General features: G+C 37.0%; 1 long non-coding RNA gene across 1 annotated transcript in view; it reads left to right on the top strand.

The window, feature by feature from the left end:
• The window catches only part of LOC106956640 (uncharacterized), a 19,023-nt gene extending 5,672 nt beyond the window's left edge, over nucleotides 1-13,351 (top strand). The window contains exons 2-3 of the long non-coding RNA XR_001426805.1: nucleotides 10,477-10,584; nucleotides 12,912-13,351. This is a non-coding gene — a long non-coding RNA (uncharacterized LOC106956640). The remainder of the gene's footprint in view (nucleotides 1-10,476; nucleotides 10,585-12,911) is intronic.
• The last annotated feature ends 5,772 nt before the right edge of the window (nucleotides 13,352-19,123 follow it).

The following is a 19,123-nucleotide window of genomic DNA, read 5'->3' as shown; positions in this document are numbered from 1 at the left end:
TAGATCAGCTGGTTGATTTTTTTAGTCAGTCCTGTGAAGATGCTGTTGCAGTAATCAATGCGACTAAAGATAAACGCATGGAGGAGTTTCTGTAATGCTGAGACATTAGTCCTTTGATCTGGGGAAATGTTCTTCAGGTGACAGAAGCCTGACTTTGTAACCATCTTTATGTGGCTCTGAAGGTTCAGGTCTGAGTTTATCACTACCCCCAGACACGTTGCTCTAAATGAAGCACATTTTCTAAAAAGCTACATTTTATAACAGTATGTGAATCAAACAGTAGTACTTATAGTATGCTGTTATGTGCGATACTTCATATTTTGTTATCGATCTGATAAATACAGGGACAGTATCGCTGATACCGATACCAATACTTTTTATTACTTTAATTAGATGTATAATCAAACTTCTTACCTTTAGGTGTTTTTGTGGTTTTTCCTTTTAATTATTTAGTTTAAAAAGTTGGACAAAACTTGCAGGTGTCTACAAAATATGTAAATAACATTAACAAGACAAACAGAAACAGTAGAGCCAATTTCTGCACTTTTTTTTCCCTAAATGAACAAAGTGCAAAAAAAAAAAAAAGAAAAGAAAAACAACTTTAGCAACTGAGAAAAAAATTAAGAATTTTTTAGGTAGAATTAAAAACTACAATACAAAAATAAAATTTCAAGAATCTGATACTAAAGTATTGATCTTACCTTGCTGATTGATCAGATATTGATACTGAATTGACATCAATACTTTGGATCGATCCGTTTACTGACTAATTTATTTTTGACATTTTCTTTTTACATTCTTTTAACATCTTTGGCTGAAAGTTAAATTCTTTATACACAGTTCATGAGCGCCCTCCAGTGGTCAGATGATGATATTGGCATGGACGTTGGCTGAGGAGGAAGCAGGAGTACCCAGAGAAAACCCAGGTATGCACAAGGAGAACATGCAAACTTTTAAAAAATGCTTCATATATTTACTTCCACATCTAACAAAAACAAAAAGTAGACACTGAACAGAAAGAAAGGTGTTTTAAATTGGCCGCTTTCACTCACAGGTGCATGAAATCAGAGGTCAAAGGTTGAAAAAAACAAAACTTTTAATGACTTTACATTTTCCAGCAACATTTTCTCCCACAAACCCCAAATCAGTTCAGCTTCTTTATAGTTTATTATTTTTGCATTATTTATTTACATCTTCAGGTTGTGCAGCGGTGAGGAGAGAAGATGTTTGATGAATCTGTTAGAAACAGTGACTGTGACACCTAGTGGCCACCGGTTGGCCTTCTGCAGCTCCAATGTGCATCAGCAGATGATGAATGAATGAACAGAAGCAGAAATGTTGCCAGAGTTATGAAGTTCCTACAGTATCTGACAAAACCCAAACAAATTTCCACCATTTATTCTCAAATATTTAACAAAAAAGCAATTTGGGAACTAAACGAGAATTATAAACTCAAGTTAAACCAAGATGATCAAATAAGAATTATTTTGTAATGCAATTACAACAATAAAAATATTTATTGTCAAACTGAAAGCTTACATAAAGCATCATTTGTCATTAAAAAAGTTCTCGTTAAGCTTCTGCTTACTTAATGCAATAACAAAAATTAAAAACTGAATATTGTTAACATCCAGCAAACACCTGCAGGTCGTAATTACAATGTCTGCTGTTTGATTTACAAAAGGAAACGTATTGGTTAGACAAACCTGCTGTTTTTAAAATGTGATTATTAATACATTGGATTTAGATTTTGCTTATTATTCAGTTTTTTCAGTAAGAAAACATCCGGCTGCGTTTTACTGTTTTAGCAAAGGCTTTTTTATTTTTAAATTAATTTTGAACTTAGACACACATAAGAAAATAAATAAAAGCTGTCAATGACAGATTATAAAAGAAAATATAACAGTTTTCTAATTTCAGTGAAATAAGAATAGAAGTGTTTGTTTTTTATTGTTATTAAAGATGAATGGAAAAAGAAACATTTTAATGTGCCGGCACTTGGGAAGGAGAGGTGAAGATGATGTGCTGTGTGTAGCTCCGTGTGTGTGTGTGTGTGTGTGTGTGTGTGTGTGTGTGTGTGTGTGTGTGTGCTGGGTCTGAAGACATTACCACAGTCTGCCTGATAGTCGCTCCTCACGTCCTGATTTAAACCAGTTTACCAATTCCATTATGCTAAGCCCGAACACTGGTTGGGAAATGATGAACGATTATGTGAAACACATAATCTCCCTGCTGCACCATCACTGCAGTATGACAGCCAAATTTCATTCATCCTATCCAATTTCTTCCTTATTTAAGGAAAGAAAATTACTGGTCCCAGTAATCAGATATGTAGCGCGGCTGTGTGCAGGAGTTAAGCCCACTCCCATTAGGCTTTCTGCTTCGCTCCGGCTCCACTCACATTCACGCACACAGACATAAAAACGACAGATACACATGTTCCACATGTCTGACCCTCCTCACTCCTCACATCGCCTTTCAGCCATTTCAAGGACTATTATTTGGCCTTGATACATTCTCCACAACATCATCTGTTAGCGATGCCAGTTTGAAACACAGTGTGGCTTAAGTGGTTTACAGAGCTGCAGGCGGACGCTTCCTCTGCAATATTCCCCCCAAAATAAGGTGAAATCAGGAGGAAATGACATTTTTTCCCGCTTTTTGCAATGCATGTGATTATAATTTGTCAAAAAATTCAGAGTAATTGCAGGAAATGATTTGATTCTCCATCATATGTGGTGTCTGTCATTTTAAACACCAGGCCATTTAATGGTAACACACTCTGGCTCCTAGAGAGAGGCAGAGTTGAGAATATGACTGTTCGTTCTCTCTCCAATCAGAAATGCATTATAGGTGTAATTGAAAATTAGCAGTACATCTTTTCCTTCTTTTTAAGGGGTAATTTGTCAAGCCTCATTGTTGCGGGGCGACACCTCCAGCCAGGCCCGCTGCACCGGGGGCTTTTTGCCTGGCCGGGCCCCGCGGCGCTCTCTCTGCTTTGTCGCTAATTGTGGCCTCCTCTCTCCGCTGAATTGTGATTCACCTAAAAGAGCTTGTTGGCTCGATGCAGAGGAGCTGCCGGTGACGCTCTCACCATTATCAAAGATACTCTTGATCTTTTCAAAAGCAGGAAATAGATTTTTTTTCTCCCCAAGCCCCCCTGTTCAATCACACATGGAGGGTGGAAAAAAAAAGTAATTTGCAATGCGTCCATTAGTTCTTCATTAAAGCAAGATTAAATTGCACCTCAAATCACATCTGCCTTTTCTAGAGTAAAGGGTGACAGTTTTAGGGCCAAAACTAATTACTAGTGCCAATGAATGAGAGAGGAAAACAGGGCTGTTTTTACATGAGATAGTGTGGCCTGTCATTATATTCAGACTAATTTCACTCTGCCTGCTCTCTTAATGAGACCAGAGCGTCCTCACATCTCTCCCCCTCTCTTTCTCTCTATCTGCCTGCTCTCCAAATGTATAATTTCGATAGCACTTGGAGTTTGCATTAATTAATTTTTCTGCGAGACCTGCTACAAGTGCCAAATCTGTGATGTTCTGAATTATCATTAGGAGAGAAAAGAGGCAGACGGAAAGACAGCGAGCGGTGCAGACAGAGCGACAGTTAGCGAACCAGTAGGGGAAAGGAAAACTTAGATAAATATTAACTTTACATCAGCTCTGGCTCTTCCTCATGCTCACTTTTTATCTCCTAAAAGTGATTAAAAACTGTTAAATAGCTTAAAATGAGCCTAAAAGCTCGTTTTTAGAGTTTATGGATCTAAAAAAATCTAAAACTAAATATTGAAGATATTATAAGTTAACTTTATCAGGAATGTTTTGGAGTTGGAAGTGAGCTTTGTCTGATGAGGAGATGAAATGTTGTCCCAAGATAAGCTCGGTGTAATGATCTGTTTCATAGAATAAAAAACTAAAACCTGAGAACAGATGTCCTCATAGTCCAGTAGATTCGGTTCGATTAGAGACCAAAGTTGCAGAATTTGTTATATTTTCAGTTTGCTGAGTAAAACCCTTTTATAAACCTGTTCCCCTCCTCGCCTGTGGGGGCGCTGCACCAAGAACCACTAAAGGAAACGACATGAAAACCTCTGAAGACACTGAGAGCATTTTTAAGGACGAAAATGACAATAATTCATATAAATAACAAAATACAACGAAATCAGGCAAAATATTTTTTTTCCAAATCAGTTTCTTTCAATAAAAACTTATGAAACTTTAACAGAAACTGCAGGTGAGTTTTTAATTAAAACGTTTGTTTTTCATTCAGTGGGTGGAAAGTCCAGAAATGTTACTTAAGAGTAGAGATACTTCATAATAAAATTACTCAAGTAAAACTCAACACACCCAAGTCAGTGTGCAAACATTTCCTATCTGTTTTTAATGTGCAGACCTTTATTTTGTCGCCTCCGTCCCGCTCCGTGCTGAGCGCAGTCAGACCCACAAACAGGATTTATCATGTTGGAGCCCCGCAGCCTGACATGCTCACGGCAGATCCTCCGATTTACAGACAGAAGTGCAGAGTACCAACTTAACACGGCGCGTTTGTTAGCAGAGCACAAAGTTGAGATGTTGGCATCTTTAAATGAGTCAACAATGTAGTGAGGCTTTCCCTGGGCTGCCTGTAAATCTCTTAATGCGTGTTTACAGCTGATTAGCCGTCTCAAGAAGATTTTTTTACATACAGAGCATTTTCTTCTTGCCAGGTATCAAACCTCCTTTCCTTGCAGAAAAAAATATGCACTAGCACTAATTTTTTAATATTTTTTTAAGCAGAGGAATCACCCTCTGGTTTCTGCTGAAGTGAGATTTGGATGCAGAAACGGCGCCGGTTCCAGAAATTCAACCCTCAAACCATCCAGGCCGGGCTTATCCTAAGCTTGTTAGCATGTGCGATGCAGGCTCCGATAGGCGCTTCTGCATTAACTCTGATCTCCCTCTGCACCGCACCCAGGGAAAAATTAGCCCACGGAACTTTTACTTATTTATTTATATGTATTTTTTGCAATATGCTGGGCAGGACGGTATGATAACACGTAATTATAAATGTTTATAATCTACTTAGGGGGAAAGCAGGGTTCAAAATGTTTCTAAATCAGGATTTTCTGTCCCATCATCAACATGCAGGAATGACATTTGCAGAGTGGATCAGAAATGGGGAGAACAAATATTAAGACTGGTAATTAAAATACAGCCTGTGTAATGATTTATAACAGCAAAGAAATGCTTAATGTCTTTACTGCTGCACTAAAAATCAACTTCTAAGTTATTAATAGATCCAAATAAAACGTATTTAAATAAAAAGTATTACTATTTCTGACAGAAAAATAAAACTAACCTAAGGGTATTTCCTTAAGACATAATTATAATGTTTACTATTATTATTACATGTAACTGCATCATCACTGCCTGTTTCTGTTTTACTGTTATAAATCTACAATTGTTTTTTCTTTTTCTCTAAAGTTTTTTCCTGGAAACATTTGCAGTAGCAAAAATAATATTTTTTGAGTCCTGCTGGTGTTTATTTGTGATTAAAGATTCGAATCAAACATTTAATCAGTTTCACCAGGCGGGTCTGGTTTCCGAATCATGTGGGGAAGATTTTCAGAACCAGGAAATGAGAAGGGAATATTTTTAGATTTAGATCAAACTTTTTGCTTCTGGCAAATTTAATGGGTCACAAGATTCATTACATTAAAAAGGCAGGATATGTTTAAAGTGATTTTTCTGTTTTTCAGTTTAACCTACTTGATAATAAACAATTTTTAATGAAATCTGTAAATCCTTTAAGATCCAAAACATTAAAAATAAGCTTCAGAGTGTTTCATTATTAAAATAAAAACACACAATTTCCAAATTTTTGGGGTCAACAGTTGATTTCCATTTTAATGGCCACATTTTGACTCGACTTGTCGTCATTTCAAGGGCCACAATTGGCCCCCAGACCACATATTGGACACCCTCAGTAAAATGTGGCTGCTATAATTCAGATTCATACATCCTCTTAACATTTGCAGCCAAACTTTGTTGGATAAATTCATATTTATAGCTAATACTTGGTGAGACACCAAACTCTAAGAATCAAACAGGGTGAATGTCATTTCCAGGATTTTTTACTGCAAAGACACAAAATCTCACCAAGTATTTTTGGTCTAGTTTGTGGTGCGAATATCTAAATACGCCTGAGATCAGGCAAAACTGACTGCAGGATGTCAGAGCTTGTTTTGAGTAAATAATTACTTAATATTGATGGAAAAAGTACAAACAGATTTTCCCTGTTATCAGTGAAATAATCTGCCAGTGAACTAGAACTTTATCATCAATATTAAGGCATCATTGACCTAAACAAGCTCCTGTATCTGGCTGAAGAGTTACTTGTAAGTTGTTTTTAATTAATTCAGGTGTTCTAAGATGTTTGCAGTAGAAAATCAAACTTGGTAAGATTTTGTGTTTTTGCCGAGTTAAAGAGCATCAACCCCAGTTCAGTTTCCAGTGCAGATATCTTAGTACACTTAAAATAAGACAAAACTAGCTTACAGTACATTTGCACCAAGGTATGGGAGTTTCACTTATTACAGTAGAAAAATATCTTGTCAGTGAAATAATCTGCCAGTGGAACTTGAACTTTATCATCAATATTAAGGAAATATTTACTCAAAATAATCAGTTATAACCTGTAGAAAAGTGACCTGTAAATTAGTTTTCAAGCAACTAGAAACCAGACCAAATGCTCGGCAAGGTTTTGTGTAGACACACATTTTCCAAACAACAAGAAGAGTTTATTTCCACATAACGCAGATATAAACGAATAATCCTCATTCCTGCAGCTGAAGTTTCCCTTTGACCTGCTCCATGAGCGTCTCAGTGGAAATACGATAAGACTGGCACCAATTAGAGGCGATGCATCGCCAACATATCCTGATTATTAGACGCAGCTCGTCTTATTTTGATAAACAGTAATTTGGTGTCAGTGAGGACAGGAAGAGCAGAATAGGACTGTCTGTCTGTCACTTCATCCCTCTGCTGCGTTCAGACTCTTCCTGCTCCCCCTCTCTTTCTCAGTGTTGACACATATACATATCACACAGCAGGATTAGCATGACGGCGACTGTAACAAACCTCTGCTTTTGAGGAAAAAAAAAGAAAGAAAGGGGGGAAAGCACCCTATTCTATAGTGGAGGTGCCCAGCCAGAAAATAGCATACTTAGACAACAATGGCTTGGTAAGTACCTTAGCAAAGGATCAGCGCTGGCAGAGTGAAACACATTAGAAAACAATGGCTGCTGGCTGCTGCCTGGCTGGCTGTCAGGAGCCGCAGAGCTGCCATGCTGCCATTTATCAGGGGGAGAAAAGGAGACACACATCATCATCATCATCTCGCTCTTCATCGCTGTAAACACTGGTGTGAATGACTGGTCTAATCCTGCCTGCACACACACCTAAACACACACACGAAGCTCCCCTACTGTACAGCCTGACATGTTGATGCAACGCTAAAACAACATGATGCTGAGGTGACGGGAAGTCTTTAGCCTCTTCACTGAAAAACATGACATTTTACCAAGTATTTTCAGTCGAGATTTGAATTAAGACAAAAACTAACGTAGAAGTAACTTTTCAGCTTGTTGCTTTAAGTCAATATTCCTCTAATATTAGTGAAAAAGTTCCAGTTTCATTAGCAAATTATTTCATTGATAACATAATATTTTCTCATGTTGAGTGAAATAATCTGTCAGAGTAAATAGAACTTTATAATCAATATGAAGGAATTATTGACTTAAATCAAGCTGCTACTGCTTGTTGAAAAGTTACTTCTGAGTTAATTTTGTCTTATTTCAAATGTACTAAGATCCCTGCACTAGAAACTAGACCAGAAATAGTTCATGAGATTTCGTGTTTTTGCAGTTTTCAGACGTAACCATGATTTGAGCCACAAAAGACTAAAAACCAACTTTGTATTGAATCATGTGGCACAATCTTGAAGAAAAATATGATTATTTGCTGTTTTAGTTTATTCACTATTTACCGACACAAACTGGATTGAACCAAACAATAAATTCACAGTTTTGACACTTTAAACGAAACAGAAAAACTAAAATGCATCAACATGATCAAAGTTAGGACTTTAAATTTGTCAGAGCTCCTAAATATGCTGCACAAAAAAAAGATTAAGAATCCAAAACAAAAGAAAGAGCAGAATCCTAATGTTAAATAAATGACAATTAATCCTGGTGTTGAATTATGCTGAAATAACTCCAAGCAATTATTAAACCTCCGTATCATGTGTGCAAAATGACACATTTACATTCCAATATTTTGATAGGATCTAAATCAGGAAGTCAAATATATTCCAGTTTTATTATTGGGCCAATAATGACTAGAGATTGTTTAATGCCAGTTAAAAGAGGAAAAGGGTTTCTGTAAGAAGACGGAGAGCAGGGGGGGCGTTACTAATGATATAAGAGCCAATGTTGGAGCATCTCTTGGAAATCTGGCAGAAATCCTAATGTCGCCCCTGTCCTCTTTTAATGCAAACCAAATGAGCCTGCACTGTAATAAGAAGCTTCCCAGAATTAGTTTCCGTTTGCAGAAAATTGCAAGAAAAAGAAAAAAAGCCCCAGTACCTTTATCTATGAATTTCACTCCAGCATAAGCAAAAAAAAAAAAAAAAAAAAAGGCAGAGACCCTCCTCTGACATTATTTGGATGACGCGCCATCAGTAGCAGCAGCAAGAAATAACATTGTGCAAATTCTATGCATGTTAATGATAAATAGGAATCCACCTGCTCACAGATAAAATGAGTTTAATTTCCCCCCGCCCACGCCTGTGTGCCTGCCTGGCCTTTTAGAAATTACTTATGCACAGCTATTATTAAAATAGGGCCAGAGCAAATGAGAAAGAAGCGCTATCTGTGGAGAGTGTGGCTGGGTTTAGACCGCCGCCGCCGCCGCTCCTTCCAGGACTCTCCGCTTCACACAGTCAACGTTTCTTACACACACACACACACACACAAAGCCCACAGTGAGACGGCAGCGTGTGCAGAGACACCTCGCCCTCTCTCAGCTCCAGTGGCAGCTCTCACCCACTATTTACTAAATTAACCCAAATCCTTTTAGGACTGTAATGGAATTTGCAAGCTTTTTGAAAACATCTATTTCTACGAGTGTCTATCTGTTTGCACATGTACGGCTGAATGTATACAGTGGGAGAACAAACGTGTGTGTTGTTGCATAGGTGTGTGTGTGTGTGTGTGAATGGAGGAACATTCTGCTTTGCTTGTACAATGTGCTTCAGAGGGGCTGAGGATGTAACATCTGAATGCTGAGGACTGAATTTATCAGGCACAAAAACCTCATATTGATGTATGACCAGAAAAACCAGGCAGGATGTGAGGAGGAGGAGGAAGTTGGAGTTTTGTTTCGATTCTCTTAGAAAATCAACACATTCCTCCTTCCCTTCGCTTTGGCCTTGAACTATTCATCAACGTCTCTTTATTTGCCAGAGGTGAAGGATGTTATAATCTGAACATTCCTTCAACAACATCAAACCCACCAGGAAATCTGACCGGACCAGGCGACGTCTTTGGCAGGTAAAAACAGATTTTATAAAATTAAAAAGTTAAATGCCAGCAAACACTCAGTACAGATTTAAATGTGAAAATAAATGTCAGTCCAAACAGGATTAAAGCTGCAGAACTTTTATAACGTATTTTAAAAAAATATTTGTTGAAACTGTCAGTTTAAAAGACAAATTACCAAATCTAGTTAGCGCCCAGTGCTGACCAGAAACAACCAATCAGAGCGAAGAGGCGGGGCTTAGCGCTGCCCATCACTCCTCCTCTTTTGCTCTCTGCTAGACTCCAGATAGCATAGCCTGTTGTGGATGCTAAACTAGTTAGCATAGCCATCGATGATGATAGCGAGTACAAGATTGATTGACAACACTAAGACCCGCCTCCTGGCTCTGATTGGTTGTTTTTGGTCAGAAGTCTTCAGACAGTAATAATCGCTCATGGAGGAGATCAAACTTTTCACAGATTATCTCTCATAAACTGTCACAACATGGCGACAGTTTGAACAAAGATGGAAAAAAACTTTTATTATTTTTGTTTGGATTCTGTAGGAATGCCAAAAGTTTTAATTTACTATCTTCTGGTGCTGTGTAGACAGGCTTTATATTTTATTTTGGTCACATTTCTCTAATCTGATCAGTTTTCTCTGTTCCCTTTTATGTTGTTTGAACTATTACATAATAGTGTTTGCTACAGAAATGCATAAAGAGGTAATCGACTTCCAGCTAACCACGTTTTTATTTCTTGCAGTGATTTTGCTGGAATCTGCGAATGGAAAAGTTAAAATGTTTGGTTGCATTGACACCATCCCACAACATCAAAACCTCTTCGAAGTGCCTGCTTAAACTTTATCTTTCTAAATCTTCCCACATTTCTCTTCTTTGATTGCACAGAGCTCTTCAAGGACCATCGCTTAGGGAGCCTCACTAGAATCTAGATGGATTCGCTGAAGGACTTTGTCTGATTGGAGCTTCAGTTTCTTCTATAACTGAAGTAAAAAGGTTTGAAAAACTTGTTTCTTTGGCTGTTTTTGCTCTACATAACAGCTCATTTCTGTCCACATGACAAACCATTTATCCCACTGAAAACTGCAAAAACTCAGAACCTTACCAAGTATTTTTGGTCCAGCATAAATATCTTAGCACTCTTGAAATAAAATAACTTACAAATTACTTTTCAGTGAGATATAAAAACTTGTTTTAACCCAATAATTCCTGGCAGATTATTTCACTTATAACAAAACACGTTCCCAGATTATACGTTAAATAATCCGCTGAAGGTAAAGGTACTTTTTCATCAAGTGAAATAAGAAAAAATAGGACTAGTTGCAAGATTTTATTTTTATTTTTATCTTGGCCAGAAAGTTCCCTTGATTCGAAAATCACATGATAAACACTGCAAAAACACAAAATCTTACCAAGTAATTTTAGTCTATTTAGTGCAAATATCTAAAAACAGTTGAAACAAAACAAAACTAACTCATAAGTAACTTTTCAGTAAGATGTAGGAGTTTCTTTTAAGTCAATAATTCCTTAATATTGATGAAAAAGTTCCAGTTTCTGTGGTAGATTATTTCACTTATAACAAGACATTAATAATCTGCCAATGAAAGTTTTTTTTTTCACCAATACTGAGGAATTATTGACTCCCATGTCTTGCTGAAAAATACTTATGAGGTAGTTTTGTCTCATTTCAGGTGGACTGAGATATTTGCAATAGAAACTGGACAAAATATTTGGTAAGATTTTGTGTTTTTGCAGTGTAAACATCACATCTCTGTTCTCACCGACTCACAGACTGTATTGGCTGCTGCAGTTTCCTGTTTCATGTTACATTACAAAGCTAATAGTAGGAATAAATCCATGTTCAGAGACGCAGTCATGAAACCAGCATGAAATTGTTTTATTACTCTTGGACACTGACTCAGTTTTACCAAATGTTTCTGCTTCAGTGACTCAGTTTGCTGTCCAGACCAAAACAAATCTTCAGACAAATTGAAAATGTTAAAGACTGAATCAGTGCAGAGGCAGGACTCTAATGGGTTTATGTGTGCAGCGATATTCCACAGACATGCTGCACTTTGTGCTGGGCTTCCTGCTGTGTGTGTGCTCCCTAATGACTGCTCCCTGGGAGTGGAAACGGCCCCCGGGGGACGCTAAGACGCTAATAAATGAGCTTCTCTCAACTTCACACACTCTCAGGGCAGCAATTATGTCAAAACAGTGTTTACATTTCTAACAGTGACAAATATTTCCCTGCGCTGAGCGCGGAGCCTCCTGGTCCTGACGGGGTTTTCTGAAGTTGAAATTACTGTGTCGCTTTGTTGCTATGTCACTGAGTAACATTTCTAAATAATGTACCGGAGTTTACAAATACCATGTTCCTTATCATTAAGCAGTGGGAGCAGTGGAGGAAGTAAAAAAAGAACAAAAACAAAGATATTGTGTTGGTGCAACTGGAACTAAGATGGGAATGTTACTGGATGTTTTATCGTCTGTTTCCCTCAGCAAACATTTCCTCTTGTCTTCACTGTTTTAAACAGAAATCAGCTTCTCTGTTTTAGATAGTGCTAACTGTGGAGTTTATCTGTAACTACAGTTGTTTTGTTTATGTATTTTGGATATTTAAAATGTCTTCCAGTGTTAAACGCTCATTAGATTTTAAAGTGTGCTGATCTTTGAGGACGTGTTCTTGCATCATTAAATGGTGTCAAACAACGATATTATCGTTTATCACAATAACTGCAATTTATCGTCCAGAAAAATCTGTTACCATAACAGACCAATGGATGCCTTTCATTTCATGAGGCAAACATGCAAAACCCTTTAGGTTTAAAACCTGATTACTGCAGTAATATAATTATTTCACTGCTCAGCATGTAAGAAGAATCAAAATGTGTTTTTCGTGATTTTTTTGTGACTCCATCACGTCTGAGTCAGCGATTTTGTCCCACGTGACAGAAACTTTGAGCAGCAGAGGTTTATCTGATGACCATAAATTATTTTTGAACGTGTCGTCTCCTCCTGCGCCGGAAAGTTTGATTTCCTGCAGCAGCTCAGGGACGAGGGCCTGTTACATGGACAGGGTGAGAGTCTGATTGAATGGCAGCAGAGAAGCATACATCTTTAAATTCCTCATTATCCACTAACACACAGACACCACGGCTGCTCCTATTCCATTACTTACTCCTCCGTATTGTCATGCTCTGAGAATTCAATGTAGTACCTTTTATTGTAGAAAATGAAAAATGTCATTTTCCCCTTCTCCCTGCCTCCCCCTCTCCTAACACTAATTTAAAATGTCTCATCTCCCTCTGCGTGTTCAACAGTCTGATTGCCTCAGTGCCGAAGAAAGAGGCCTAAGAGGAGGAATCCCCTTCTCTTTGTCAGAAGGAGCCCATGTGGGAGCGGAGCGGCGGCGGGGAGAGGAAAGAGTTGATTCATGAATCTGCAGCTTCATCAGAGTCGGTCAAGCAGGAAAACCTGCTGCTGACCTTCCCAACGAGCACAGAGACCCGAACCTTCAAGGTCTAAAGGTTCCTCACCTTCTCCTCACTTCCTCTGTTCTTTCTTTTCTTCCTCCATCACTTCCTTTTTCTGAACTCAGCTTATTCTGAACCAAACCTTCCAGATGAATAAACGTCCTTCTCGGTCTACAGATGGCCTTGGTGTTAAAGTAAAACCTGGGTGTTCTTCGGTAAAGGTACAGAAAACAGAAATTACTCGTGATTATTTTAGTTATCGATTAATCGAGGTTATTTGTATTGCATATTTCAGCAACATGGCAGCTCAAACATGGCAGCTCAAACATGTCATAAACATATCATGTAGTTGTGAAAATCGAAAACAGACCATCGTTTAAATCATTAATACACATCAAATATGTTGGTCAATGTTTAATTTATTATGGCTCAACATCAACTTTAAACAGGTGAGTTATTAGTCTGGATTTAAAGGAACTCAGTGTTTCAGCAGTTTTTCTGTTTTCTGGCTGTTTGTGGTGCAAAGAAGCTGATTAATCGATTCATTCTGGTGATTAATATACTCCAGTTAACCAATTACTAAATTAGATGATGATTATTTCAGTAACTGATTAATCACGATTAATCGTTTCAGCCTTGGTTGCAACACGCTCCTGCTTTAGTGACTTATTGTGGCACCATTCTGGAGCAGCTTTAGGCTCCTCAACGTTTCATTTCAAGCATTTTACAACTTAACTGCTGGCATAACGGAGCAACTAACTGGAATTTTTAATTTTAGCAGCATTTCTGTAATTACACTGATAAAAGTCCCGGAAGCATAAAATGGTCTAAAGCAAATTAGGCCATTTTTTCACATTCATATTAATCCACACACATCAGATCAGATGTTTTTATTGACTGGTAGAAACTCCAATAATGACAATAATGACATATTCCATTTCATTTTCATTTGGTTTATTAATATGCAACAAGCTGAACACAGAAGCCACTTTGCACCAAGCAGGTGAATACATATCTGTTCTTTGGTGACAAAAACCTCTAATTGTGGCTCCAGTAACTACATATAAATATAATCAATAAAATTAAATGATTATATTAAATGATCAGAGATTAATGGCCTGAATCTTCCTCCTGGACCTGAACTGTTCAATCAGGAGGATGAATCCACGTTCTGCTGCCACGCTGGACACTGGGATTACAAGCACCCCTTCAGCCAAACTTTTGAAATCAGGGAACATTTCTCCCATTTAAGTGCTCAATAGTCAACAGAATAAGGGATTTTCTGATCAATTAGCTCACAGGCAGCGATACGCATCTAGTCGAGATCAGAGATTATTTTTTTTGTCACCAGTAAGAAAAATCGGACAAAGACAAAAAATGTTTGGCTAACACGACATATACATATAAATCAACTAAATATAGATAATGATATGTGAGATAATAAACTCAAATGATACTGGCTGAACTTAAGATGGACTTTAACGAGTAAAGAACCTGGTTAAAATTTTTATGTACGGTGGACCCCATGGAGGGACGACAGCTAAAGTCCAAATACATGAAAACATCCTGAAAAGCTCTTAGAACTGCCTATCTTATTATTTCAAAACACCAAATATAACATAATATACTTTCATACACAGAGTGGAAACCATTTTTGCTGTACCACAGAAGCTAACATCCACCATCTTCCTTCCGCTGGGTTCAGCCAATCAGTGCCAAAGACAATAATTGGTGCTTCTGGATTGGCTGATTTGCAAATGGCAGCCAATAGCATGTCAAGTATCATTGCACAAAGGTATTTCAGTTTTCCAAACTGCATTATTTTAGAAATGCTCTACAGAGAAATTTGTGAATTTTCCATGAATAATTTGGAGTTATGCTTTACAGAAAAATACACACACATCTACACACACACACACATATATACATATATATATATATATATATATATATATATATATATATATATATATATATATATATATATATATATATATTTTTTTTTTTTTTTTTTTTTTAATGTTTTTCCATAATATTGCTGTCTCCTGTGTGTGTTGTTGCTTTTCCAGAATTTTCTGTGGAAGCTACGGATAACCTAGAATAACATTTTAATTTTAATAACTTTCTGAAATATTATTTCCTCTGTCGACAATGTTTTGTTTATCCAAAACAGTTATGAGCATCAGAGGTTATTTATTGGATCAGAATTGGGCCCTAAAACTTCCTACATCTTGAATATATGAAATGATTTTCAAATTAAATATTATTATTTGCAGGATTTAAATATGGCTGAATTTGCAGTGAGAGACACATCAAATATGTCATTGGATTTACGTTCTGACGCATAAAACACATATAGCGTTTTCATTATAATTATAATATGGATCAAAAGACATACAAACACAGGATAAGTGGATCCGTCTTTGATGCGCACCGGCCTGCAAAGCGGTCCTGTTTTGAAACCTGGGACTGCGGTGTTCCACTGCCCTCCAGTGGACACCTGCGGAACTGCAGCGCTGAACACCGAGACGGGAGTTGTAGAAAATATTTCCACTAAGTTTAAAACAAGAAATATCACAATAAATAAATGAAAATAAATGTGATAAATTTTAAAATCACAATAGCAAACCTTAATTTTGATTAATTATTCCTTGTAGAAGTTAAAGGCCAAGTCTCTTCACCACACCAGGACGCAGTAGACTGATAGATTATCAATTAAAAAATCTAATCATTCCAGTGATCTAATATGAAAATATATCCAAATAATTACAAAGGCTAGCTACACATTTTTTATATTATGTATATTTAAGGAATTTATTTTTGTTAATTTTGATGATTTTATCAGGTCATTAGAAAGATTGAATATTACATTATTATACCTGGGATTCTGCAATTTTTTCAATCCAAAGAGCAATTTTTGGTTATTAAACGGTTTCTGAAGCAGGTGTTAGTACTTTTAATAGTGTGATCAGGTGCCATGTTCTGCTGGAAACTGAAATCAGACTACAGCTGCAGTTCAGGGGAATAACGACAGAATGTGTTGAATTTCCAGCCTATGGTTTCTGCACATTTTCTGACTACATGTTTTCCTTCCACTCAACTTCCCATATCATAAAAGGCTTGAATGCAGCAACCTTTTGAGGCTTGACGTCCTTGTGGAGGGTATTAATGCGCTGCTGTCTTCTTTATGATTGTGTAGGCCATAACAGGACCATAACATTTAATATTTAACATAACAAATATAATATTTTCATTTTCTGAGACATAATTTTGGGTTTTCATTGGCTACAAGTAATGATCTTTAAAAAGCTGGAAATATGCAAAACTTTCTGTAAAACGAATGAACGTTTCAGCTGAATTAACAATTTTCAGTGGCATTTAAAATCACTGAGCTGAACCTTTATGTTTCATTTCTATTTTTATTTAATGTCAGGATCTTGTAACACGTTTAGTACAGAAGCAGTGAACTGAGCTGGGGAGTAACTGGTTACATTTACTATAGTAACTTTTTTTAAAATGTACTTTTATCAGTATTTTTACCACACTGCATTTATTACTTTTACTTTGAGTAAAAGTAAAAGTTATTACTTTTACTTTGAGTAATTTTATTATTAAGTATTTCTTCTCTTAAAATGTCTGGATTTTCTTCCCACTGAATGAAAAACAAACATGTTTTAACCAAAGACTCACCACTCAGACACACAGCTGCAGTTTCTGTTAAAGTTTCATCAGTTTTTATTGAAACTGATTTAGAAAAACTTTCTTTTGCCTGATTATTTTTTGCTACTTATATGAATTATTGTCATTTTGTTCTTTAAAATACCAACATTTTGAAATATTAAATGAATGATAATTTGACCAGTCAGTCAGTACCTGAGTAAACTTTTTACCAAATATTTTTTAGTCTTAAGTAATTTCTTGGTCTGCTTCTTATTTTTACTTGAGTAAAACTCAAGTAAAAATCTTCCTGCTCATCTCTGGCAGGGAAGATGTTGAGGTTTATTGCATCACACCAGGCTGAGAGCATTTTCGTTTCTGTTCAAACTTTTCCATTTTAATATAAAAAGATAAAAGCAAGACCAACTTCTACAGTTTTTAATGGACAAAATAACAATTTAACCTCTTATTTTTGCACAAACGACAGTAGGATATTTAGCACACAATAATCCCTGTTTCTGTTCGTTTTACTGAGCACCAAAACGTAAATCCAGTGACTCTTTACTGGTCTAATGAGTCAGACATGAGGAGCACTTAAGCAAGGCCTGCAGGAAGTATTTCATACCAACAGATTAAGACGTCAGGCTTCAGAGACGGGAAGTAACGGATCAGGAATCTGTGTGTGCAATATTAAATGAAGAGGCTTCTCGGACCGTATATTAGTGCTTAATCTGCCGCCTAACAAGATAGAGCGAGACACGTGGCGCCTGCAGAGCATCACTGATGATGGGACCGGTAATGATGGAGGAGGAGAGCCAGAGGCTGGCAGCTAAGCCCAAAGTAGCTTACTGTGGCAACGCATGGCTGGTTGCACCGCACCGATGTGTGTGTCCAGTTATTAAATCAAATACGTGACACCAAGTAGCTTAAAGCTCCAATAAGCCAAGAGGATGGTCGCCCGCGTCCAGGTCCGAGCAGAGAGGGCAGAAAACTGAACTAAAGCAGAGGTAGCACTACCTCAACTTATTTTTACTCAAGTAAAAGTAAAAACTAGCAAGAAATTATTCATATGAGAGTAAAAAGGTATTTGGTAAAAAATTTACTGACGTACTGAGTGGCTGATCAAATAATCAATCATTTAATATTTAAAAAGTACAAAATCAGACGGACCAAAATATGAAGTTAAGAGGAAATTTTGGTATTGTAACGACCAAAATGACAATAATTCATACAAGTAACAAAAAAATAACAAAACCAGGCAAAAGAAAATGTTTCCACATCAGCTTCAATAAAAATCTTTAGCAGAAACATCAGGTGTGAGTCTGTCTGGTGAATTTCTGGCTCAAACATGTTTGTTTTTCATTCAGTGGGTAGAAAATCCAGAAATTTTACTGAAGAGCAGATACTTCATAATAAAATTACTCAAGTGAAAGTTTACAGTAAAAATACTCCTAAAAGTGCATCTCATCTGCTAAAACTTTCTTTATTTCTCATTTTTCTGTTTGTAATCCCTCATGCCTCAACATTCATGGATCAGTCCATCTTTATAATATGTCCAAATTAACTCTGTGTAGATCCAGATACTCACTTCACATTAGGAAAAATAGATGAATTCTTCTTCTACAGAAATTAATCATTAATCCTGGACTTCAGTCAAAATTTCTAGAGTTACATATTTTCTGGGTAATTTAAAACTTCTTTAATCTGATTTAATGAAACTCCGTATGAAGCTTATTTATCTAATGTCTGGATTATTTGTTTTTGGAATACATAAATTTGTTTGTAGGATGTAGATGTGATGCTAACTGCTGGCACAGACATAAGTTAGCGTCCCCATGCTAGCACGCAGCGGGCATCAGAAACAGCTTTATAATAGATATTATGCCTGGTTTCCCCCCTATGTTTGTGCATAACGTTATAAAATATTGTAGACATGCCTACATTGACCAGTGTATCAATATGATACACTATAATGTCTGAAGTTCACAGCTTCTCCTTCCGTTCGCTGATTGGCCCATCGCAGGAATCAACTTCAATCGGAGGAATTAGAATCGAGCAGAATTACAAACTGATTAAAACGGAAGAAAGAAAAAATGGCGAAGTTTACTAACCCAAGTTTTCTTCTGTTCTCTTTGAATATGGGAAAATATGTTCAGCAACTTTTACTATTTTCCTTTCAATATGTTGACTTTTTACCACTTGCTTGAAGCAAGTCCTTTGATGATTCCCAATTTCCACTGAAGTTTGGACGGAGCGGCCCGTCTCGGCGATCCGAGCCCCTAATTGGACTTCAAACAGGACCGAACGGCGCGGCATAATCCCATGGTCAGGATCAATGCCAGGCTGGAAAATGAATCCTTTTCCACTCATTTTCCTGGTCCTGTGTGCCTCTGCTAAGCAGC

Source organism: Poecilia latipinna, unplaced genomic scaffold (genome assembly GCF_001443285.1).
Source record: "Poecilia latipinna isolate Pla-1442-1.1 unplaced genomic scaffold, P_latipinna-1.0 Scaffold836, whole genome shotgun sequence".
NCBI classification, from domain to species: Eukaryota; Metazoa; Chordata; class Actinopteri; order Cyprinodontiformes; family Poeciliidae; genus Poecilia; species Poecilia latipinna.
This window is presented reverse-complemented; position numbering and strand designations above follow the sequence as displayed.